The sequence below is a fragment of the Chelonia mydas genome, chromosome 11 (assembly GCF_015237465.2).
Source record: "Chelonia mydas isolate rCheMyd1 chromosome 11, rCheMyd1.pri.v2, whole genome shotgun sequence".
Classification (NCBI taxonomy): domain Eukaryota; kingdom Metazoa; phylum Chordata; order Testudines; family Cheloniidae; genus Chelonia; species Chelonia mydas.
Genome location: NC_051251.2, coordinates 32,288,188 through 32,312,671, shown reverse-complemented (window position 1 = coordinate 32,312,671; position 24,484 = coordinate 32,288,188). Strand labels below are relative to the sequence as shown.

General features: G+C 41.6%; 1 protein-coding gene across 16 annotated transcripts in view; it reads left to right on the top strand.

Moving 5' to 3' along the window:
• Positions 1–24,484, top strand: part of BAZ2B (bromodomain adjacent to zinc finger domain 2B) — a 277,531-nt gene that overhangs the window by 97,136 nt on the left and 155,911 nt on the right. The window contains exon 1 of one of the 16 annotated variants that reach the window (XM_037913212.1): positions 23,444–23,514. The exons of the other annotated variants lie outside the window; for them this stretch is intronic. The gene's annotated coding sequence lies outside the window, so the exon portion shown is untranslated. Of the gene's footprint in view, positions 1–23,443; positions 23,515–24,484 lie in introns of those variants that run through there. 16 annotated transcript variants of the gene reach the window in all.

Sequence of the window (24,484 nt, the reverse complement as noted above, 5' to 3'; positions counted from 1 at the left end):
CCTGCTAAGACTTTTTGATGTAAGGTCTGAGCGCCTCATTGTTTCCGGTCAGGGTACATGGATTGATACTTCCCTGTGAATTGTTTTGGGGAAAAATCATCCTTTTTGAATTTTTGGATGGAAGGCATGAATATATTAGAAAATTAGATAACACAGACCAAGATCTGTTGAAGGGAGTCAAGTCTATGATCATCCTTACCTCTAACCCTGTGGAAGACTTGCCATGTGTTTTGGTTCTCCATGAGTTTAGGGAGACACTCTCTGCAGCATCCCACCCTCTCAAATTCACAGGGAAATAGTTCCTGGATTAATACTGATCCAGTTGTCTTAATTCATATGGGTTGCCCCTCTGCACATTCAAACCCCCTTACATAGGAGGGCTAGATTTCAGCCATCAGCACTGTTCTAGATGGAATTGTGCTGCTGGGTTTGCTCAGACCATCTGTAACCTCCCTCATGACCTCCGTATCTAAGAACTATAGGTTCGGAGGGGTGCACCCCCTGCAGTCTGTGTGTTTCAAAAATCTGCACGCATTCACCACATTACACAGTAGCATTCCCATTTAAGGGAATGTGGAGTCTTCTGCCTAACTTTAGCCCTCTCATGAGTTGTTCCAGCAGAGGACCTGATCTTGGGCCTAATGTGATAGAAATATAAATGATTGTTCTTTGTTAAGGTGCATCTACTTAAAAATGTTTTATAATTGCAATATGTGGCAGACATCTAATATTCAGGCATGTTGGCTGCACATTTTCGGTCTCGGGGAAAGTAGCTGAAACTTGTAGTATGAGTGGTTTGATGTCTTTCTTTTTACCACAAGAAGCTAAATTGGTAGGAAAAGGAAAACAGAACTGAGGCGTTGGCACATCATATTCTGTTAATACATTTCACAATTTCAGTTACAGTTAAACTGACCTAGAACGTGTTGACTTTTTATTGGATTTTTTTTTTACTAAACATACTTACCTGAAACAATATTCTTTCATGAAAGAAACACATTGTTTATCTAATTAAGAGTGTTAGAACATCCCTGTATACATATTCACATTCTTTGAACACAGACCCTTTTCTGTTATACCTGAGATGCCTCAAAGTACAAAATAATTAACTTTAGTCTGATGCACACTTTAAAAAAAAAAAAAAAAAAAAAAAGGTAAATTGAGCATAGTAAAGATATTGTTACCTATATTATTACCACCACGTTCTAACCTTGATATTCAGCTGGATATTTTCTTATATATAAATGATCAAATGTCTAACAGTGAAGGAAAGTACTCTGGGTTCAATAATTATTCTATGACAAGAATGAATACAGCTGCAGCTATTCCTTCAAATTTGGCATTTTTGTGTTATGAAACCAAAATTTGGTATGGACCAGCAAGCCATACCTTGTAGATTTATGTGCACTACTGGGTGTAGGAGCATTTTTTCCTCCAAATCAACGGAAGTGACTTCTCCCACCCTGTCTAATGTAGCCAGGCTTTACACAATGTATGAAATGACAAGCTTGTCAATTTTTGTTCTGACTGTCAATGTTGAGAATCAAACTGCTGTTATGGCAGGCATTGTGGTATACTATAGCTAGCATGCAGCATATAATGAGGCTCTGCTGCTGTCTTTTTGTTCTTTAAAACTTCTACTAGTTCAAGAAGGCCTGGACATACTACGAATGTTCTCTCTCTGTTGCTGTCTGTCTCTCTCTTTCTCTGTCATGCGCACACACACTATTATAAATGGAGCTAGTAGTGCTTCCTATTGTTAAGATTGCCCAACACTTCCCATTTTAAGACTGTGTTTTCAGTTGCTTATAACTTTGCCCAACTCTTTCTGTTTAATTTGTATTTCCATGCTGGCTATATGCCTCATGCTGAATTTTTTTGGAAAATGTCAGTTAAAGCAGTTCAGAAGTTAGGGAAAATAAGTAGTTTTGCCCATGGTAAAAAAAGGCATTCTGGTGACCTTTTCTTTGATAAGCTCTAGGGCCCCCATGCTCTGGGCCAAAGACTTGAAAATGTCTCAAGTTGACCTCTGTGTCAGCAATGTGTACCTCTTGCCATCCTTGTGAAAATCCGGCCAAGATGTGAGCCTTTGAAAAATTGCACTATGTAGGTGCTCAGTAGAGACTTCTTGGATTTTAGCAACTAAATTTCCTGAAGAATCCATCTGTATCAGGCATGGAGCTCAGCACAACATTCAAATGCCTTAATCTGGAGACCTTACTTTCTCTTCCTGCAGTCCTCTGCCTCGTTCACTACACACCTTGGGTAACCAATGGAGCAGGAGTTTTACTGACAAGTCATCTTCACTACACAACCCAGTGTAGGTCCATCCTGTGCACTGACTGAGGCAGAGGGTCTGGGGGATAAATAATGTGTGATAATGTAATTAATAGGGCTGTCAAGCAATTAAAAAAATTAATCGGGCTGTCAAACAATAATAGAATAACATTTATTTAAATATTATTGGATGTTTTCTACATTTCCAAATATATTGATTTCAGTTGCAACACAGAATACAAAGTGTACAGTGCTCATTTTATATTTTTATTACAAATATTTGCACTGTAAAAAACAAAAGAAATAGTATTTTTCAGTTCACCTAATACAAGTACTGTAGTGCAGTCTCTTTATCATGAAAGTTGAACTTACAAATGTAGAATTATGTACAAAAGAAAGGCATTCAAAAATAAAACAGTGGAAAACTTTTGAAACGACAAGTCCACTCAGTCCTACTTTAGCCAATTGCTCAGACAAACAAGTTTGGTTACTATTTGCAGGAGATAATGCTGCCCACTTCTTGTTTCCAACGTCACCTGAAAGTAAGAACAAGTGTTCGCATGGCACTGTTGTAGCTGGCATTGCAAGATATTTACGTGCCAGATGCATTGAAGATTCATATGTCCCTTCATGCTTCAACCACCATTCCAGAGGACATGTGTCCATGTCGATGATGGGTTCTGCTCGATAATGATCCAAAGCACTGCTGATCGACGCATGTTCATTTTCATCATCTAAGTCAGATGCCACCAGCAGACGGTGGTTTGGGTTTTGTAGTTTCCGCATCAGAGTGTTGCTCTTTTACGACTTCTGAAAGAGTGCTCCACACCTCATCCCTCTCAGATTTTGAAAGGCACTTAAGATTCTTAAACCTTGGGTTGAGTGCTGTAGCTATCTTTAGAAATCTCACACTGGTGCCTTCTTTGCATTTTGTCAAATGTGCAGTGAAAGTGTTCTTAAAACGAACAGTATGTGCTGGGTCACCATCCAAGACTGCTATAACATGAAATACGTGGCAAAATGCAGGCAAATCAGAGCAAGAGACATACAATTCTCCCCCAAGTAGTTCAGTCAAAAATTTAATTAATGCATAATTTTTTTAACAAGCGTCATCAGCATGGAAGCATGTCCTCTGGAATGGTGGCAGAAGCATGAAGAGGCATATGAGTTTCTAGTGCATCTGGCACATAAATAGTTTGCAACGCCGGCAACCACAGTGCCTTGCGAATGCCTGTTCTCACTTTCAGGTGACGTTGTAATTAAGAAGTGGGCAACATTATCTCCCGTAAATGTAAACAAACTTAATTCTCTTAGCGATTGGCTGAACAAGAAGTAGGACTGAGTGGACTTGTAGGCTCTAAAGTTTTACATTATGATGTTTTGGAGTGCAGTTATGTAACAAAAAAATCTACATTTTTAAGTTGCATTTTCATGGTAAAGAAATTGCACTCCAGTGATTGTATGAGGTGAATTGAAAAATACTATTCCTTTTACAAATATTTGCACTGTAAAAATGATAATAAAAATAATATAAAGTGAGCACTGTACACTTTGTATCCTGTATTGTAATTGAAATCAATATATTTGAAAATGTAGAAAAACATCCAAAAATACTTAATAAATTCCAACTGGTATTGTGTAACTGTGATTAAACCGGCGATTATTTATGATAATTTTTTAAAATTGTGATTAATTTTTTGAGTGAATAGCATGAATTAACTGCGATTAATTGACAGCCCTAGTAATTAAAGTAGAGACGTAAATACAGTTTTAAAAGTTAACCGTTTAAATGATTAAAAAATATTCCATTTAAATGGTTAATTGATTAAAGGGCCGGTCGCTGGGGCTGAGGCTGCTCTGGCTGGCGCGGCTGGGGCTGCTGCAGTTGAGGCCACCTTGGCTGGCGTGGGGCTGCTGGGGCTGGCTGGCTGGCCCGGGGGCTAACGGTTAAGGCAGGTTAACCAGTAAGACTAATCTTACCAGTTAACTGGTTAACATTTTACATCCCTAAATTAAAGATTGTATTATAATGCAAAGGGGGCAAATTAGGGCTGCCCATGCAACCTTAATTTAGGCATTTCCTAACTCTTGAGCGCCTGACTTTGAAATTGTAATAATGTTAATTTAATATAGTCTTTTGCATGTTGTATATGCTTCATGCTGCCATCATATTTTCTCTGATAAATCCTTCTTGTAAATTCTTACTTCCATACAATACTAGTTCAGAATATCTTAAAATATGTCAATATTGTAGGTCACATAGCTTGTGGGATGCATTTGCAAGTGTGACTGGTACTAATGAATATTTTGTTGTTATGATGTTTATTACTTTTGTGTTTTTTGTGTAAAGTACTTTTAAAAATATTTCTTTGTTATAAACCATTCAGTTAAACAGAATAGAATTAAAATGCAGCTAGAATGCAGTGTATAATTGTCCCCCCCCTTTTTTTTTTTTTTTGGTGGGCCATCTCAGTACTCACTGTTTTTCTCCAGGGCCAGCTTCAGGAAAAATGGTGCCTTGGGCAAACTTGTATTTTGGTGCCCCTGGCCCCCATGGGCGTGGCGCCCCCCCATTGTCCCTGGCTCCCATGGTCTCCTAGGCTCCCCAACCCTTGCACTGTGCCCCTTTCGCCCCTAAACCCTGCATCCCCTCCTGTGCCCCTAACCCCTGTGTAAGCGGGTGAATGGTCCTGCTATTGTGGGTAACTTTCCTGGCTTCTGCACTACCCCTGTGAAATGGGCTAGCGAAAGGATCTGAGTCCTCGCTCCCACTTCCGTTACCCAGAGGCCTCCCTGCCCTTGAGGACTTCCCTTACACTCTCCTGTCTGGCAGAGTCCTTGTAACCCCGACAAGGCTGGGCCCAGGATTCCTGGGGGCTCGACCCCCAACCCTGCTGTGGTCACCTAGGACAGGGGCTAGGGTGTCCTCACTTCGGGGTACTCTCTCTGCACTGGGCACTTCCCTGACCCACTGATCATTACATACAGTTTAAAGCAAATACAAGTTATTTAGTCAAGAATTAATTAAAAAAAGAATAAGGAAAAATGGGAAAGGTTAAAGGAAAACACATCACCCCACTCGGTGGCAGGGAACATTACAAACTGTGTCTGGAATGTCAGGGCAGTTCACAGTCTGTTCCTTGTAGGTCCCAGGCCTTCTTCTCAGGCCCTGGCTCTGCTGCAGGGATGCTGCAGATTGGACATTTGCTCTGGTGGTGGCCACACACCTCCGGACTTTGGGTGGTGGAACCATGCTTCCCAGCATCAGCCCCCCGTCGGGTTAAGATCCCCTTCCCAGTCTGGCCTGCAAGGACCCTTGGCTGCGGGTGTCTTTCGGCGTTGGGCCCTTTGCCCAGAATCCCCTCTTGGCCGGCCCCAGTTGCTCACTACACCTGGCTCCAGACTGCTCCAGCTCCACTGTTCTAGCTCCGGCTCCCACTCCACTGTACCTCAGCACTGATGATGCTGCTCTGCCTCCAGCCCCCTGGGCTGCTTCTCTGGCTCTGTGGCTGCAGCTCTGCTCCCAGCACAGGATTTGCTCTCTCTGGGCTGTGTCTCTGGCTCTGTGGCTGCAGCTCTGCGCCCCAGCTCAGTTTGGCCCCACTCTGCCCGACCCAGGCAATTCCAGCTCACATGGAGGACAGGGCCCCCTTTGGCCTTCTGATTCCCTGATTAGCACCCTGTCAATCAGGCTGACCTGGAGCATTGGCCTCTCCCCATTGTTCCTGGGGACTGTCAGTCTCAGGGTCCTGATTTCCCATCATCCCTTCCCCTTTTAGTACTGGGAGCTAGCCAACCAAAACACGCCCACTGAGTTTTAGTAAGGGGACAACAGTCCTCTTACACCTGCGCTGTGCGCTCTTCATGTCAATCCCTGCACTCCCCCTTGACCCCTAACCCCTGCCCCCCATGCTCCTAACCACTACACTGTGCCCCTAACCCCTGAACTACCCTCCTGCACCCTAACCCCTTCACTGTGCCTCCTTCACATCTAACCCCTGTGCCCCCTTCCTGAGCCCATGTGGGGAAACTGACCTGGATATATGGAGCAGCTGGCATTGCTGCTCACTCTTCCCCCACCTTACCCCCAACCCCCCGCAATGCTGCTCCTCCATGCACCCCTAGGGGTCTGTGAGAGGGGAGGTGAAGAATGACATCAGGGCTCCCTGCATCCAGGTCACTTTCCTCACCTGGGTTGCGTAAGGGGAGGGCAGACAGCAGCAGCTTTTCATACTGACCTCACAGCACAGTCCAGGTGGGGAAAGTGACCTGCATGCACGGAGCACTTGGTGTTGCTTCTCACTCCTCCCCGCCCCTCACAACCTCCTAGGAGAGGTGCTGAGGAATGTTGGGTGGGGGGGAGCACTATCTGTGTATTACCACTTGCCCCCCTTCCCATGTTCCTGTGCTGGGAGGAAGCAAGGAGAAAGCTGGGTGCCCCCCCATGTGGCACTCCTCTGTCAGCCAGGAGCAGCTTCTGACCCCACACCAGCAGCATGTACCCCCTACGCTGCCATACCACACATTCTTGATTATGCCAAGTGGGCCATCCCTGAGACTGGCCCTGTTCCCGTTATATATTATGACTTTATTGTAAGCACTAGAGACTAAGGGTGAAATCCTGAACTCATGGAAATTAATGGTAAAATTCCAGGATTTCACCCTAAAAGTATTAAGAAAATGTCCATGGAGTCTGATCCTACAAATGCTTAAATATGCACTTTATTCATGTAAGCAAGGTGCATGTTTGTAGGATTAGGCCCATAGTCTGATATAGAATTAATACTGCATTCTTAAAACTTGCAATAGTATAGTCTCCTATGTGAATAGATGCAAAGATTTTTGGGGAAAATAGTATGCATTTTGGAGTCTGCCTGCCAGAGACAAAAGTGCAGAAACCTGTGGATTATTGCCTTTTGGAGAGCAGTCATCCGAGGGAAATGATGGAACTCTACCTTTCCCTTTCTCTTTATTCACAGGGACAGCTTAATTGTTAATCATTAAAAAGATAAACCATTAAACTTGAACTAAAATTTTGATGGTTTTATAAATATGGTTCATACATTAAAAAAAATGCAAGAGTAACTGTGGCTTAACTGATTCTTGCAATTAATTCTGCAACATTCATATACAGATTAGTGCCCAGTTAGATAAGTCAGCAGAAGCTGCAGGTGTATTCTAACCACCCTGTACTGTGGTGGTGGTTCTGAAAATAGTTTCCTGCTGAAGCAAGTATTCAGTGTTTCTTGGAATTTTAAGAAGCAAGATCCTGAATGATGTTAAAACTTGAGGAGCAATATTGTAAGAACTAAATTTACTTGTCAGTATGGTAAAGAGACAAAATGTAACCTCTTTTAATGACAAGATTTTGCCCTATAGTGACTGCTAATGAGTTAAGTACATTAAAAAATTCACAAGAAATACTTTTCAACTAGTTCCTGAGGCATTTCAGAGATTTTTAAATCACTGTGGGAATTACATGCCTTTCTACCAAAAGCTACACATTGTAGAATTTTGTTTTCCGTCAGTGGTTAGCTTACTTCTGATGTCACTGAGAAAGATTAACATAGTACTTGTTTAGGAATACAGCATCTGTTTGAGTTCCTACTTTTGCTAAAATAAATATGTATATTTAATAGAAAAGAGATTTTTATATCTTAACAGAAGTTTTTGAAAATGAAGATACATTTCAAAAGGACCAAAACAGTCATACTTGAGTATTCACAAGAAAATGTAGTAAAAACTCCATATGATACCTGTTGCTCTTGGGGGTTGTAATCTCATGAAGAGAGGACTATAGAAATGGTTAAAGAAACCACGGAAAACACATATGACGGTCAAAGTAACTAAGTGCTGTAACATTCATATTATCCCATATACTTACAAAAGTGAGGTTGTGGAATCTCCATCACTGGAGATTTTTAAGAGCAGGTTAGACAAACATCAGTCAGGAATGGTCTAGATAATACTTAGTCCTGCCGGACTAGATGACCTCTCAAGATCCCTTCCAGTCCTATGATTCTGTGTTTCTAAAATGTAACACAAAATGAAGTTAAAGGCCAGATTTACATTCACAAGACATAGGAAATTAATTGTCTTGATTTAGAGGCCAGATTGAAATCTAGGCTCTGTAAACTGCTTTACCTCCCTTGCTTTAGCACGTGAACAGTACATTACTGAGACAAAGTTCTCGTTTTGTTTTTTCTATCTATCTGTTGCTAAGGAGCACCTCTTAGAACCATATAATTCTACACAACTAAAAATCTCAAGTTTTTCACTTCTTGTTAGAACTAGTGATGTCAATTTTTTATTTGTACGTGAACTTTACTCTGCTTCTAGTTTATTCAGAATTTTGATTTATGGGGTGTATTTGAGAAAATATATTGATCTTGAAACATTCTGTACATACACTTTGACATCTAGAACCCTCTTTGGAGTCAGTCTAAAAGGTTACGGGCCCAAACTTTATTTTGTTTAATGGTACAAAAACAGACATGTTTTGTCTCTGACCTTTCTACTTTTTTTAACATTCCCAGCACCTTAGTATTAGAGCATTTTTTCCAAGCGTGATTTACATTTCGTTACTTGCAAAGCTTGATGCTTTTGGAGTCCAATGGTGACAGGTGAATACTACAAATAATTTACTCTGCTGTGTGTGCCAATGTGGTTTTAATTTGAACAGTGAGACTGTTGCAATCTGTAAAAATGCTTTTTACAAATCAAGAAAGATTGTATATAATAACTTCTTGTCCAGAGTTGAATGAGTATAAGATGTAAAATGAATCATGATAGTACTGGTTGAATAAAGGGGAACAGGAACCATATTGATGCGGATTTAATGTGGTGGTATTGAGATGTTTGTAGATATATTGAACTTCCTGGGTGACTGGTATGTGTTAATGTAGTTGGAGGGATGGAGACGGTTTGGTAATTCAAGGTTTTTAGAATTTCATTATGTGGGTGGGGACAGCGTGCTATTTTAATTTCTGCTAGGATACCACTGGGCAAAGAAAAGTTGCTGTGTGTAATAGGATTTTCAATAAGAGGAACATCCAAACGTTTTAAACAAATGATTATCAAAGGTTCAAAAATTTTGAAGAATTTAGGCATCTAATTGGTTTCAGAATTGAGGGATTCTGACTCTGCTGAGACAATGAAAGATGGTCTTGTACTTTTTTTTTTTTTTTTAAAGGTGATGGTGAATTTTCTGTTCTTGTTGCCAAACTTGGAGCTAGTAAAGAGAGAATGTTTTAAAAATATTAGTTGTGGGGAAATCAACTAATTCTTCACTATGGTATAAAGATAAAGTAGTTACACTAATGATATTTTAATTAGTGTAATGGACTTTCAGAATTATTTGCAGTTGTAATTACTCTAAACTTGCTTAATTTAAGATACCGGCCTTAACTTCCCTAAAATGATTAAATTGTGCATTGTCTTATATCTACTCTATTGACCTTAGTGAGACAAATATTTAGTATTTAGTTTCTGTTGTGCATTAAGTTAAATTTTCTGGATTAACCAATAGTAATTTAGTCTGCTGGTTTCAATGAATATGCTTATTATAAACACAGAGAAACTTTTGCCATGCTGAAATCACAATTAATACATGAAAAACCAGAAGACCAGACTAACAGAATAGATCAACTGTGTAATGTGAGCCTTGCTACCTTAAATACTCATGTGTTCGTTAAGCAACAAATTTTTTATTTCTCCTTCAGTCTTACGAATTTAAATAACCTTCAGGATTATGTGTATGGCCTCTAGCACACAATGCTATATTTATTTTAAAAATAGTTTATTCTGAGAAAATGTCAAGATTTAATGAAAGTGCTTCACTCTGAAGGCAATACAGTTGCTTTAATGTCTGAGTCCTTTGACAGCTGCTGCGTTCATTCATGAGAACTGTCAGATGAAAATTATTTTGTGTGGTTGTGAAATAAAATATTGACAATTTTTAATAAGTTATTTGTCTTACGAAGTCAAATATAAAATCACCACCATCATCAAAAATGTGTAGTCCACTTAGGACCTTTGCACCCTCTAGAGTAACCATGGTTGATGTAATTGCACCAGGCGTGTTGTAGTGAAGTTCCCAGATCTGGTTCGATCCTGCAATTCCACAGATCTGTGGGGCAGCCTCGTGGGTGGCACCAAGTAGGGTCAAAAGTGCATCCCTTTGTGTATTAATGGAGAATGACTGCTAGTAATCTTTCTCAGAGCATATGGAACTTCAAGAAATTAAAATTGCTTAGGTTAACTTCATCTTGCTAGATAAATCAAATATATTGATAAAGTAACCATATCAGGTAAATGCAGAAGACTTTAATAAGAAGTCTTCTTTTGATTCTCTTTATAAGGACTACATTTTGTTTTGATAATTATTTACACATTAATGAAGTGACTTTCATAGACTTGTGGAAGTGTAGGTCTCGATGGGATCTCGAGAGGTAATCAGGTCCAGCCCTCTGCACGGAGACAGGAGCAAGTAAACTTAGACCATTCCTGCCAGGTGTTTGTCCAACCTGTTCTTAAAAACTTCCAATGATGGGATTACTTAATTATTCTCATTGCCCAACCCTGAATGTTCTTAATTTCTGCTATGTCCTTTGAGTTGGGGTGACCTGAACTGAACACAGTATTCCAGGTGAAAGCATGCTGTTGATTTACAGAATGGCATTGTAATGTTTTCCATCCCATTCATCTCCTAACATTTTCTTGTTGTTTTTCTGACTGCAGCTGCATATTAAGCAGACCTCTACATTAACTGTTCACAATAGTACCCAGGTGTTTTCTCATACTTCCAGTGTAAAATAGACTCTTCTGCAACCCTCCAGTTTAGAATAGTGAATTATGAGGCTCTGTTGGCAAAGTATGATCACACCAATTGCAATAAACCAACACTTGTATTGATTATTTTCCGCTGGAACATCAGGAACATCATCTGTCATCATAGCAGAGGGTCAGCTCTTGGCAAGGACAACGTTGCGAGTCCCCCTATATGCAGCCAGCACTGCAGCTCAGTCCATCTCTACTGCTGTCATTGTGTGTCGAACATCTTGGTTGCATCTATTGGGATTTTCTAGGGAGGTTCAGAGTACCATAGAACCTTCTTTTTGACAGACTGAAACTTCTCAGTGAGTCTGTCAATGAATCCTTGCGCATCTGGAAGTATTAAGGTCTGTTGATATATATACACGTGCAAATAAAAGAAAATTTAACAGATCCCAAATGGCAAGAGATCCCATCTGGTCCTATTCTCTGGCTTTCATAGACTAGCTGAACCACCTAAGAGGAAACCATGATATCAAAAGAGGAAGCCTCCCATGGTGACCACTACCACCGCTCCAGCCCTCCTCATCAAAACATCAATTTGAAGGGCTTGGTCAAGCTTCTGGACCATCCCCTCCTTGGGTATCTTTAGCTTGAGCAAATTACATCTCCCAAATGGGTTGTGGAGGTTATAACATTGGGTTCTTCAAGATGTGTGTCCCTGTTGGTGATCCACTAGCCGCTCTCCTCCCCTCTGCTTCGGAGTTCTCACTTACAACTTTGCGGTAGAGAAGTAACTGAGGATGGTTAGCCTGTGTGCGCTGGCTAGCCTCATGGCGCAGCACAAGGAGAGACAGTGCATGTACAGGCCCAACATACACTGCTAACAAAGTTCTTCGATCGGCAGCACAGGGACTCAGACACACAGGGATATACATCTTGAAGAACTATCATTACTGCACAAGGTGAGTAACTTCTTCTAGGCATAGGGGTGATAGAACCTGTTCCAGCACAGAAGGAAAGGAATTTATTCAAAGTATTTTCTGATTCCAAAAAATAGTGGAGAATGGAAACTGGTGTTGGATCTCAGACTTCTAAACATGTTCATGAAATCACAGTAATTTAAGATAGTAACTCTCCCAGCTATAATTCCATTGTTAAATTCTGGAGCTTGGTTGGTGGCCCTTACAACGCATAGTTTCACGTCATCATTCACCCCTCTCACAAAAGGCTTCTTCATTTTACAGTATCAAGATTAATCCCAGTACTGAGAGATCACCTTCAGCCTCTGATCTGCCCCAAGAGTTATCTCCTGGAAGTAGTAGCTTCTCACCTTCATCAGCCCTACCTCGATGATTGGCTGTTCAAGGGCTGGTTGTACACTGAAGTTCTCTCTGCAGTGCAGACAGCCATGTCCCCATTACACAACTTAGAACTTCAACTCAAACATTGAAAAGTCCATTTTGACTACAGTTCAAGAGCGAAATTACGTAGGAGCTTCTTTGGCTGCTGTAACATCCAGAGTTTGTTCACAGGAAAGTAGACTTATGACACTGACAAACTTTATTGCCAAGAGTCAGACAAGCCCCAAGATGAAGGTAAGAAATCGCCTCCAACTGCTGGGCCATAGAATCATAGAATATCAGGGTTGGAAGGGACCTGAGGAGGTCATCTAGTCCAACCCCCTGCTCAAAGCAGGACCAATCCCCTACTAAATTATCCCAGCCAGGGCTTTATCAAGCCTGACCTTAAAAACCTCTAAGGAAGGAGATTCCACGACCTCCCCAGGTAACCCATTCCAGTGCTTCATATGGCAGCTTGTACTTTCGTAGCACAACATGTCATGTTACATCTTAATTGCTTCCAGGGTTGGCTCAGAACAGTTTATATCTCAAACAAAGATGGTCTAAACAAGCTGGTGTCTGTTCCTAGTAGGGTGTTAGACTCACTCAGTTGGTGGAAGGAGCTAGCCAAAGTCTCTGCTGGACTTCCTTTCACCCAGCTTCCTACTACCATCAATAACTTCAGATGTGTAATTCATGGGCACTGTTCCCTCTAAGCTGTGTGCATGTGTGCGTACACACAGATCCTAAACCCCGTGCACACGGCAAAACACTGCGCACACAAAAATTTGCACAGAAGAAATTTTTTGCGCACACGGCCTGTCAAAAATTAGAGGGAACATTGTTCATGGGATGGGGAGCATACCTAAGGGGACACACCATCCAAGACAAATGGCGTACCTCAAGAACTTCTCATACACATGAATCTGCTAGAATTACAAGCAGTCAGGAACGCCTGTATCCACTTCTTTCACTTAATTAGGCTAATTTGTGAAAGTCATAACAAACATAGCCTGCATGTTCCACATAAATCATCAGGGTGGGGCAAGATCTCCTCTTTGTGCCACAGCAATAAAACTGTGGAGTTGACCTATAGCCAATCACATTGTCATTTCAGCCTTTTACCCTCTGTGAACACCATGACTGATTATTGAAATAGACATTTCCTCCCAAGATTGAATGGGTTCTGGACCCTCAAACGGATTTTCCTGACCTGGAAGTTTTCAGAAGTGGATCTCTCAGTGACCACTGTCAACAGAAAGTGTAAGAAATTCTGCTTGCGATGAGGCCTGGGTCATCAATCCCTGGGAGATGCCTTTCTCATTCCTTGGATAAGGTGCCTTCTCTGTCCATATTCTCTGATACCGTTGATTCTGGGGATATTGAACAAGATCAAATAAGACAAAGCCAGAGTTCCAACTTGTCTGAACCAGGTCTGGTACCCTTACCTGATCCACCTCACTTCCTGTCAAGCATTGTATCTTCCAACCATTTTTCATCTGCTGTCAGTACTCTGGTGGGACTCTCCAGCCCAACCTGGCCATCTTCCATCTCAGAGCTTGGTTCCTCAATGGCTCTCTATGACAGAGGTTTCCTGTTCAACAGAAGTACAATAGGTCCTATTAAACCGCAGAAAGATATCTATCGGACATACTTACCTTCAAAAAATGAAAGAGATTTAATCTTGGTATATCCAGTGATAGTTTTTACCTAGCTATTCCCTCTGTTCTTGATTACTTGTTGGATTTAAAGAAGTCAGGTCATATTTGGGGTCGGGAAGGAATTTCCCTCATGGTCAGATTAGCAGAGACCCAGGTTTTTTTGGGGTGAGGGGAGGAGGGTGGTGGTTGCCTTCCTCTGCAGCATGGGGCACGGGTCAGTTGCAGGTTTAAACTAGTGTAAATGGTGAATTCTCTGTACCTTGAAGTCTTTAAACCATGATTTAAGGACTTCAGTAACTCAGCCAGAGGTTAGGGATCTATTACAGGAGTAGGTGAGTGAGGTTCTGTGGCCTGCAGTATGCAGGAGGTCAGACTAGATCAGAGGTGGGCAAACTATGGCCCTTGGGCCACATCCGGCCCACGGGACCATTCTGCCCGGTCCCTGAGCCCCTGGCCCATGAGGCTAGCCCCCGGCCCCTCCCTTGCTGTTCCCCTTCCTCTCAGCCTCAGCTCACTGCGCCGCTGGCGCAGTGCTCTGGGCGGTGGGACGGCAAGCTCTTGTTGGGCAGCACAGCTGCAGAGCCGTGGCCTGACCTAGTGCTCTGTGGTGCGTGGCTGGTTCCAACCGGGCAGCGCGGCTGCCTGTCCTGGTGCAGCCTTGCCGCCAGCCACTGGTGCTCCAGGCAGCACAGTAAGGGAGCAGAGAGGGGGGTTGGATAGAGGGCAGGGGAGGTCAGGGGCTGGGGTATGGTTAGGGGTCGGGGAGGTCAGAGGGTGGGAAACAGGGGGGGATGAATGGGGGCAGGGGTTCCGAGGACGGTCAGGGAGAAGGGGTGGTTGGATGGGGCAAGGGTCCTGGCAGGGGGGAAGTTAGAAAGGAGAGGAGGGGTTGGATGGGACAATCAGGGGTGGAGGTTCCGGGGGAGGTCAGGAGACAGGGAGAAGGGGTGGTTGGATGGGGCAGGAGTCCCGGGGGGGCAGTCAGGAAGGAGAGGGGGGGTAGGACGGGGCAGCAGGGGACAGTTGGGGTGGGGATCTGGCGCAGTCAGGGGACCGAGAGCAGGGGGAGTGGATGGGGCAGGGGTCTCGGGGGGGCCGTCAGGGAACGGGGGGGGGGTTGGATGGGGCAGGAGTCCCCAGTGCGCCATCAGGGGGCGAGAAGCAGGGGGGGTCGGATAGGGGTCGGGGCCGGGCCACGCCTGGCTGTTTGGGGAGGCAGCACCTCCCCTAACCGGCCCTCCATACAATTTCTGAAACCTGATGCGGCCCTCAGGCCAAAAAGTTTGCCCGCCCCTGGACTAGATGATCACTGTGGTCCCTTTTGACCTTAAAGTCTATGAGGTCTTTCCATGAGTTCCATCAGAGTTCATTTGACAGCTATTACAGCCTTTCATTCCCTTGGGCAGGGATTGTAAGGGCATGGCTAGACTAGAGAGTTCACAGCTGCCCTGATACAGCTGCACCGCTATAAGCTCTCTATGTAGCTGCTCTCAGATGATGGGAGAGAACTCTCTTGGCTTAACTACTCCAGCCCCCATGAGTGGCAGTAGCTTGTCAGTGGGAGAAGCTCTCCTGCCTACATAGTACAGTCCACACTGGTGCTTATGTCAGTGTAACTTATGTCGCTTGGGAGATGATTTATTCATCCCCCTGAACAACATAAATTATGCCGACATAAATTATAGTGTAGATATAGCCTCAATCTTTACTTATCCCACAAATGGCAAGGTTAATCAAGGAGTTGGTTAACTTTTTCCCATAAATCAGAGAGCCTGCTTCTATATGGGATTTGAACTTGATCCTTAAGGGTATGTTTACACAGCCCATGGCAGTGAGCCTCCTAGCCAGACTCGGGGCTTGACTACCATGCTAAAAATAAGTGTAGATGTTGCAGCTTGGGCTGGAACTCAGGCTCTGAAGACAAGGGAAGGGGTGGATTTAAGAGGTAGAGCTCCAGCCCATGCCATGACTTCAAAGCACTGTCTATATAGCTATTTTTAGAGCACTAGTGGGAGTCTTGCAAAGTTGAGTTTGTCAATCTGGGCGGGAAGGCTTACTGCTGAGGGCTGTGTCGACGTATCCTAATTTTCTTTTGAAACCTCCCTTTGATTCGCTAGCTAAGTGTTCTCTGCTGCACTTGTCTATGAAGCTGCTGTTCTTAGCGGGCATCACTTCTATTTGCAGAGTTGGGGAATTCCTCCACTCTCCCCTTTCATTGTTTTCTTTCAGGATAAGGTATAGTTATGCTCACATCTCTAGTTTGTACCCAAAATATCCTTTGATTTCCACATTAGTTAAGTTATCCACCTTCCTGTGCTTTTCCCAAAGCCACAGCAAACTAGAGAGGAAACTGTCCTCCATACCTTGAATATTAGAAGGGTGTCTATTTGGACAGAACCAAACCATTCAGAAAGCCTCCTAGACTGTTTATTTCACTTGCGGACAGATCTAAAGGATCCAGAATCTTCACCAAAAGACTTTCAAAGTGGGTTTCTAGTTGTATTCTTGTTTGTTACCAGGCTGCTAATGTTTAGCCTCCTTTGAGAATAATTGCCCATTCTACAAGATCCCAAGCTAACTCCATTGCACTATGAAAAAATATACTGACATACTGAAATTTCCAAAACCTGGGCATCAGTGCATGCTTTTTCCAAATAGTATGCCTTGGTACATACCTCTAGATCAGACCCTGTTGTTGTCATGGCAGTCCTTTCTTTATTATTGGATCCAGCTCCTAAGCTCTATCCTCCTTCAGGGGATATTGCTCATGAGTCATCTGAAGTAGAGCACTCTTAGGGACATGACTCAAAGAAGGAAAGATGACTCGCCTTGTGCACTTCTAATCATTATTTGGAATTACAAGGATTAGGTAGAATAATGGGCGCATCTCAAAAACACTGGTCTTTCACATCTGGAACCTTTAGAGTTATTTTTTTATGTAGGTCACTGGTATATAGAGTTTGGATGTCTAAACGTGGAATCTAGTTCTGGATCACTAAGGTCAATAGGAATTCTACCATTGACTTTTATGAGAGCAGGACCAGAGCCTTAGTCCTTCGTGAATATTTCAATTAACTACAAAGTCATTTCACAATTTGGCATAATTTTATGTAGCAAGAAAGTCTCAGGTAAAGTCTAAGACTAACACTAGAGATGGTTTGTAGGTTCTGAATGAGATTTGTTGGAAGACTATTGTGGAGAAACTTTCTCAATAGCTGTCCAAAATATACTTGGCTTCCATCACTTATGAGCATAACGTGTAAGCATAAATTATTTTTAAAAAATGGATGCACAAATGTCTGAAACTTATGTTTATTTCTTGTTAAAGACATTAAAATAGCTCAGCCAGATATATGAGGAGGAAAATCAGGGTTTTTTTGTCCATCCAAAATAAATGTTTTGAGTGGATTCCATTTGCCAAGTATCCCATGGTTAATTTCTATGGCCATATTCTGACCTCCTAAAAGAGACATTTTCACTGAGAGCCTTCTACAAATTCCATATTTTATCCTGATTCCATTGAAATGGCTCCCATCATTATCTTTTAGCAAAGTGTTACCTTTTTAAGTAGCCTTCTCCTTCTGCCAGGCTTATTTAGTGATGCCAAATACAGGATCTCATTCTGCAGTTCTTATGTGACTTGAATGGGGCTGTTAATGTGGGTAAAGACTACTCATTTAAGGGTTTGCTGAATCAGACTTTAGTGTTTGTGATATCATGGCTGCTTCCATGGTTATGAATTGTGATTCAACAAACAGTGAATTGTTTCATCACTGAATGAATTGGGCAGAATGAGTAGAAAGGAGAAACCTCTAGAGAAATATGAGCTAAGTGTCACAATACACCTTTGCTCTTACACAATAGATCCTGGCTCCCGGGTTAATCCTGCTGCCTTTTGAGAACAAGAATTAAAGGTAATTAATTTTATTCCTTGACCCAAGTAACTTGGTAATTGGCATAATGGGAAAGGAAATGCAGAAAATCAACAGGAATTTTTTAATTGAGTTTTGCTAAAACATTTCATTTTTCAAGCTTGTCAGGGTGTGATATAATGTGTTTGTCCTAAAGAGGAGTTTTTAAAGAAAGTGCTGATGCTACGTAAGTTCTGAAAGGTGATATTACTACAAATATTTCCTTTAACAGTAATAATACGTAGCATTTATATGGTACTTACTTATTTGAAGCACTGTATGAACCTTAATCATTAAGGCTTGTTAAGAATGGCAACACTCTTACTGAGTTTAAAAAAAATCTCTTTAGGCAGAAAGAAAATCTCTCATTTGTATGAGGGCCTAGAAACAGGATTTGCACAGTGGTACTCAGCAGGAGTTGGTAAAATGGCATTCTGTCTCATGCCCAGGGCTGTGGAGAATCAGTGGAAACCGTTCTGTGACTGTATGGAAGTTTGGCCAGTGCATCTATATTGTAGTGGATCCACTGGCAGTGTCACTGTTCTTTCCCTACTTCATCCTCCAAACCTCTGTATACCACAGCAGACTGGAGTCCCTACTTTCTGCTGGCATGTAAGGTGTGCAGATCACCCCCCTGCCTTTTGCTGACCCTCTGCAGCCACTCACGTGTGCCCCCGTCTTTTCGGGCATACACCCATGGAGAGGGCGGGAGCAAGATGTGGATTGTTTTGTAAAATGAGCCTAAACTCCAAGTGTTTAACAGGATTCATTCAGTATTTATATCAAACACTATCATTAAACCTTCCAGATATTTATTGTTTCCAAATGTATTGAGATTAGCACTGTACCTTTGGGGCTCCATCCTGTGAGGGACTGGGCACCCTGGTCTGATCTAGCAAAGCACTTAAGTGTGTAACTTTAAGTATGTGAACAGTCTCATTGACTTCAGTGGAATAATCGATTTATTATATTTACACAGTATGCTTAAATGTTTTGCTAGTTGCGGCCAGAGGCTCAGCACCTTGCAGGATCAAAGCCCAGTAGCTGCTCGTTATAAATTTGATTAAAAAAAAAAGGGTATTGTGTATCAGTATTAATTTTTGCATTCTGGACTTCTGGTCTCTGTTGGGTTAATGTTAGGTATTAAAATAGAAATAGCTATAAGAATATACATGTTCTATTTGAACATCAGTAGGCTTATGTGTGAGTATTGCTTAATTTTCTTTCTGCATAGCTACACGGTATTCAAACATCCTACCATATACTGATCTTCTGGTTGATATACATATTATGCCTCCTTGGAAAAAAGAATGATTTGTCAGTTTCTGTTCACAACTAAGCTTTTATTTTAATACCTGAAAGACAAATAGTTATTAAATAAAAACAAGTGTTTATGTAGTGTAAATGTGTATATTATAAAGTCTTAATTTGATCAGGGATTTGATCATCGATCTTGAATATAGTTTTAACTAAATTATATGGAGTTTTAATTACTGGAACATTTACCTTATAAAATTTGTTGTTAATTTACTAGTGTGAATATTTCTTTTCAACTGGACTTGGAATATTTTTGTATTTTCCATTATTACTCATGGTTGCTAGGCAGCATTTAAACAGGTTTTTGCATGTAAAAGGAAAAGACTAATGTTTGCTTATAAAAAGATGTACCTAGTTCAGTTTGTTTTCCTCTACATTCGGTTCAGTGTGCATTCACAAATTGTTATTCATCTACTTCAGAAAATATGGTTAATTAGTAAGCAGCCAGGAAGATAAATTGGCACTTAAGGCAGAGAGTTTAGGGAAACTGGCACAAACTGCTAGTGTACGCTTGGGAAACAGAAGTAATTGTGTTCTTGATTTAACTTCTTTGGTTGAAGTTATATTGTATAAAATGTGTAACAGATCTAAATATTAGTTGACAACATATATTGTAGATCAACAAAGGATTAATATATATTTGCTGAACTTTACAAAGAGAGCAGTGGCTTTTTGTAAATTTGTTGCTGTCCATAGACTTGTTAGTTACAGAAGACATGTGGTCTATCATCTAATTAATGCTGATCCTCATTAATGAGTCTTTCAGGGATTATCTTTTACAGTGTCAACCATCTGTTGTGGTTTAGAGTAATACACTAACTAAACACAATTAAGGTTTTGCCTTAAAAGCAAAACTATGTCTCTAGGAACAGAGCAATATTTTCTAGGTTCTAAATCCTATCAGAAATGTCAATGTCGTACTGTACCGAGTTTAAAAAAAACTGAATGAAATGCCACATTACATTAATTTTGTTGTTGTTGCTTTTAAAGGGCAATTTTTGTAAGTCAGATTATTGTTTCAATGTTGTTGCTGTTTTAATAACTAACAATAACTATCTTTAAGAATATACATGACATATTGTGCTACATTACCAATACTATCAGAGAATTTGTTTTAGTAAAAATCTTAATAAAAATAGATATGGAAAACAATTCTGTAAGTAGCTTTTCAAACCTTACGTTATTTTATTGAGGCTATCTTCCCCAGTACAGTATATAATGTAAGGTATCATAAACTTTGGATGGCTTACCGGTAGCTTTAAGAAAAGCGCTGCTTGTACAATTGGTTAGTTTGAGGAAGCAGTATTTTAATATTGTTTTTATTGCATTCAAGATAAACAGAAAGAGGAACAGTTTTGTAAAGGAAATGAAGAGTGTGAAATGTTTTATCAGATAGAAGTAAAACGGAAACTGTATTAAATCATGATGTAGACATGAATGCTTAGTTTTGTCTTTCCTTTTGCAAGTTAATATTAACACAGTAATGAAAAATTTTAATACAATTTCCCTTACATACATCTAATAGTAATTAGACATCTAAAAATCAAATGTGCTAATATCTTGGAAACACATTTGTTTGACTAGGAGTACTTGTGGCACCTTAGAGACTAACCTTAGAGATGCATACTGTGGAAATGCATCCGATGAAGTGAGCTGTAGCTCATGAAAGCTTAAGCTCAGATAAATTGGTTAGTCTCTAAGGTGCCACAAGTCCTCCTTTTCTTTTTGCGAATACAGACTAACACGGCTGTTACTCTGAAACCTGTCATTTGTTTGACTATAACTTTAATTTATCTAGAGAGAGAGGCAATTGTTTTATCATTTAATAAATATTGGGATACTTTACATATGTGCTCCCATAGTTTATAGAATCTTTCTTTAGCTGTTATTGAACTGATGTGATATTTTTGTAGGTTAAGGTAGATTCAGACTTCACATTATCCTATCTGTAATGTGGGCTTTGCTGGAAGACAGTAGACCTAGTATACACCTTTTGCCCGCTATAGATATCTGTGTTCCGTATACTTAAATCCATACCAGCGAGCTGGTTCCATGGGGCAGTTCCCAGAGGATATCGTAAAGGATTAAACACTACAGGCAGTGGGGTAATGTGCTCTAAGTGGGCATGATTTCTAAAGCATACTAATGTGTTGCAGGTATTTGATTCGTGTAGAACCTGCTGGTGTCCTTTAACATAGTACTGTTTCAAACGGCACACCGGCAAGGTCTACAATGTAATGCTGTTTGAAACAATACTATGTTAAAGGACACTATCAGGTTCTACATGAACCAAATAACGTGCGACACATTAGTATGCTTTAGAAATCACACCCATTTAGAATGAATTACCCCGCCATTCAGACAAGTCCTAAGTCAGTTGCCATCTTAGATCATAAAAAAACAGCGGAGCAGTACCTCAGATATGTGTATGTAATGGCAGCTACATACACAAAGGAAGAGTGAGCATGATTGGAAATCATATTTAAAACATCAAATATATATTCTGGATTTGTTCAAAATCAAATGAAAATACTAAATTATTTGCAACATGGAATACTGTGTTTGATTGCAGGTGTGGCAGATGGAAACTTTAAAGGGATATTCAAGTATTTCAAGTCTAGGTATACATTTGTGGTATACATTTGCAAGTGTTTCCCGATGATGTTTTACAATGGAGTTAAGAACATCCATCTCGAAGTGCTAGGGTTGCCAACTTTCTAATTGCAGAAAACCGAACACCCTTGCCCTGCTCCGTCCCTTCTCCAAGACCCCACCCATGCCATGCCTCTTCTCTGAAGCCCTGTCCCCTCTCACTCCATCGCCCCCCCCCCGTCGCTCGCTCTCCCCCATCCTCGCTCACTCGCTCATTTTCACTGGGCTTGGACAGGGAGTTGGGGTGTGTGGGGGGGTGAGGGCTCTGACTCGAGGTGTAGGCTCTAGGGTGGGGTCGAGGATGAGGGGTTTGTGGTACAGGAGGGGGCTCTGGGCTGGGGCATGACCCCAAGGGGTTCAGAGTGTGGGAGGGGACTCTGGGCTGAGGCAGGGGGTTGGCGTCTGGGAGGGGGGTAGAGGCTGTGGGCTGGGGGTGTGGGTTCTGGGGTGGGGCCAGAAATGAGGGGTCCAGGGTGCAGGAGAGGGCTCCAGGCAGGGACAGGGAATTGGGTTGTGGGCTCTGGGCAGCCCTGACTTCAGGGAGCTCCTGGGAAGCAGTGACATGGTCCTCCAGCTCCTAAGCGGAGGTGCAGCCAGGGGACTCTGTGTGCTGCTCCCACCTGCAGGCGCCACCTTCTCAGCTCCCATTGGCTGTTGTTCCTGGCCAATGGGAGCTGTGAAGCTGGTGCTCGGGGCGGAGCCTATGAGCAGGGGCAGCGTGCGACGCTGCCGGCTGCCCCTCTGCCTAGGAGCCAGACAAGCCGGCTGCTTCCCCAGAGCCAGGCATGGAACCTGCCAGCCCCTGCGCCACCAACCGGACTTTTGACAGCCCAGACAGCATTGCTGACCGGAGCCGTCAGGGTACTTTTTCAACCAGGTGTTCCAGTTGAAAACTGGACACTTCTTTCTCAGTTGTAGAGTGTCTCCTTTAGTAACTGTGTAGGAAATGTCTAATTATTAGAAATCCTAAGAAGGTAGATTGAATTTAAAATCTGAGTGCCTTACTTTAATCATGTCGTTCCGTGGTGAAATGTCTAAGGTCAGGAGTTATCTGGTATTTTCACCTCGTGCATCCTGTAAAGTTAGCTTGCTCCTGTCCTGTAGGAAAAGCTTTTGTAGCCTAAGTAGCCAAGAGGTAATTGAGAATTTTGGCACTACACTGAGTGATCTGATAGCATGTTTCTATATTTGCAGCTTTGATGTTGTCTGATCTCCTGAAGGAGCAAAGTTTCTTTGTAATAAATTAGGTTGTAAAGAATAAAACCAATAAGCTGGTTCAGTGGTTGGCTGTGTGGGTGTTTTGAGTTTCTATAAAATTAAACTTGTTCCAGCTATATTAAATTTAGTTTCCCAGTTACAGAATTTCCATTTGGGGAGGTTAATGTCTTGTTTTGTTTTCCATCAGCAAACCATGGATCCATAAATTCTATTTCCATGCCCTATAAAATTGCTACATATTCTGTGTAATTCCTTTTTGTTCTTTATAGGTAGAACTATTGGGATGACTTGTAGGAGGTACAACACTCAGGGAAGGCAGTAAGGAAGGTCACTCTTATATCAGGTTGACTCAGCAAAAAATAGGTAATACTGTAGTTAATGATATCATCTTGGTTTTGAAGGTCTTGGTTTAATTTGTATACAAGAGGTTACAGATTTATCATTATTATTGTAGTTTAAAAGAGTGCAATTTTTACCCCTAGGGATCTGAAGTATTTTTGCCAGCTATTTTACACCTATAATTCCTTCCCTTCACATTTATCAGCATGATAGTTCTCAGGAGATTAACTTGGTTTTTTCTAGGTTCCCGCCCTGTTTCCTTTGAACCACTGGGGGTATTGGCCATTATACTTTGTTCATTAAAGTTTCCTTTTTAGAAGCTATCAGGTGTGCCTAAAAAGTGTACAAAATTCAGAGTTTAATGGTGGACTCTTCTTAAGAAGTGATTGCAAAGATAAGATGGTGCTGCATCCCCATCTAGAATTTCTGCCTAAGGTGATATCCAAGTTTCAATGAAATCAAATTCTGTTTTGTTTGTGTTTTCCTCAATGCCTGGTAGCATGCATGAAGAGCCTAGATAGCCTAAATTCTCTGCTAGTGGACCCTTGTATTACTTAGAAAGGACCAAACGGTTTCTGAGGTCATCCCATTTGTTTGTAGCCTTGAGAGAAACTCTAAACATTGAACTCTCTTTGCCTAGAGATTATCCAGATGGCCTATTAAGCAGTGAGAAGTTTTAACAACAGAAAGACTTTTGGGGAGGTTTTCAAAGCCAACTACAGGGTTTAGCCACACTACTCCCACTGAAATTAATAACGTTGTAAGGCTGCATCTTGTGTTCTGAGGCAATTTCACGAAGGAGAAATGTGGATTACTTATCTGGTACTAGTATATTTCAAGTACGTTGTATATACAGATCCATGTTGAGCCTCCCTTTTCCCCTGCTTCTTTGTAGTATACTCTGTTTACAAGAAACAGAGAACTCAGCAGGGTCAGGGAAGGATGGAGTTTTTATAACTCTGGGACCTCACATTCGTAAGTCAGTGTGTATGAG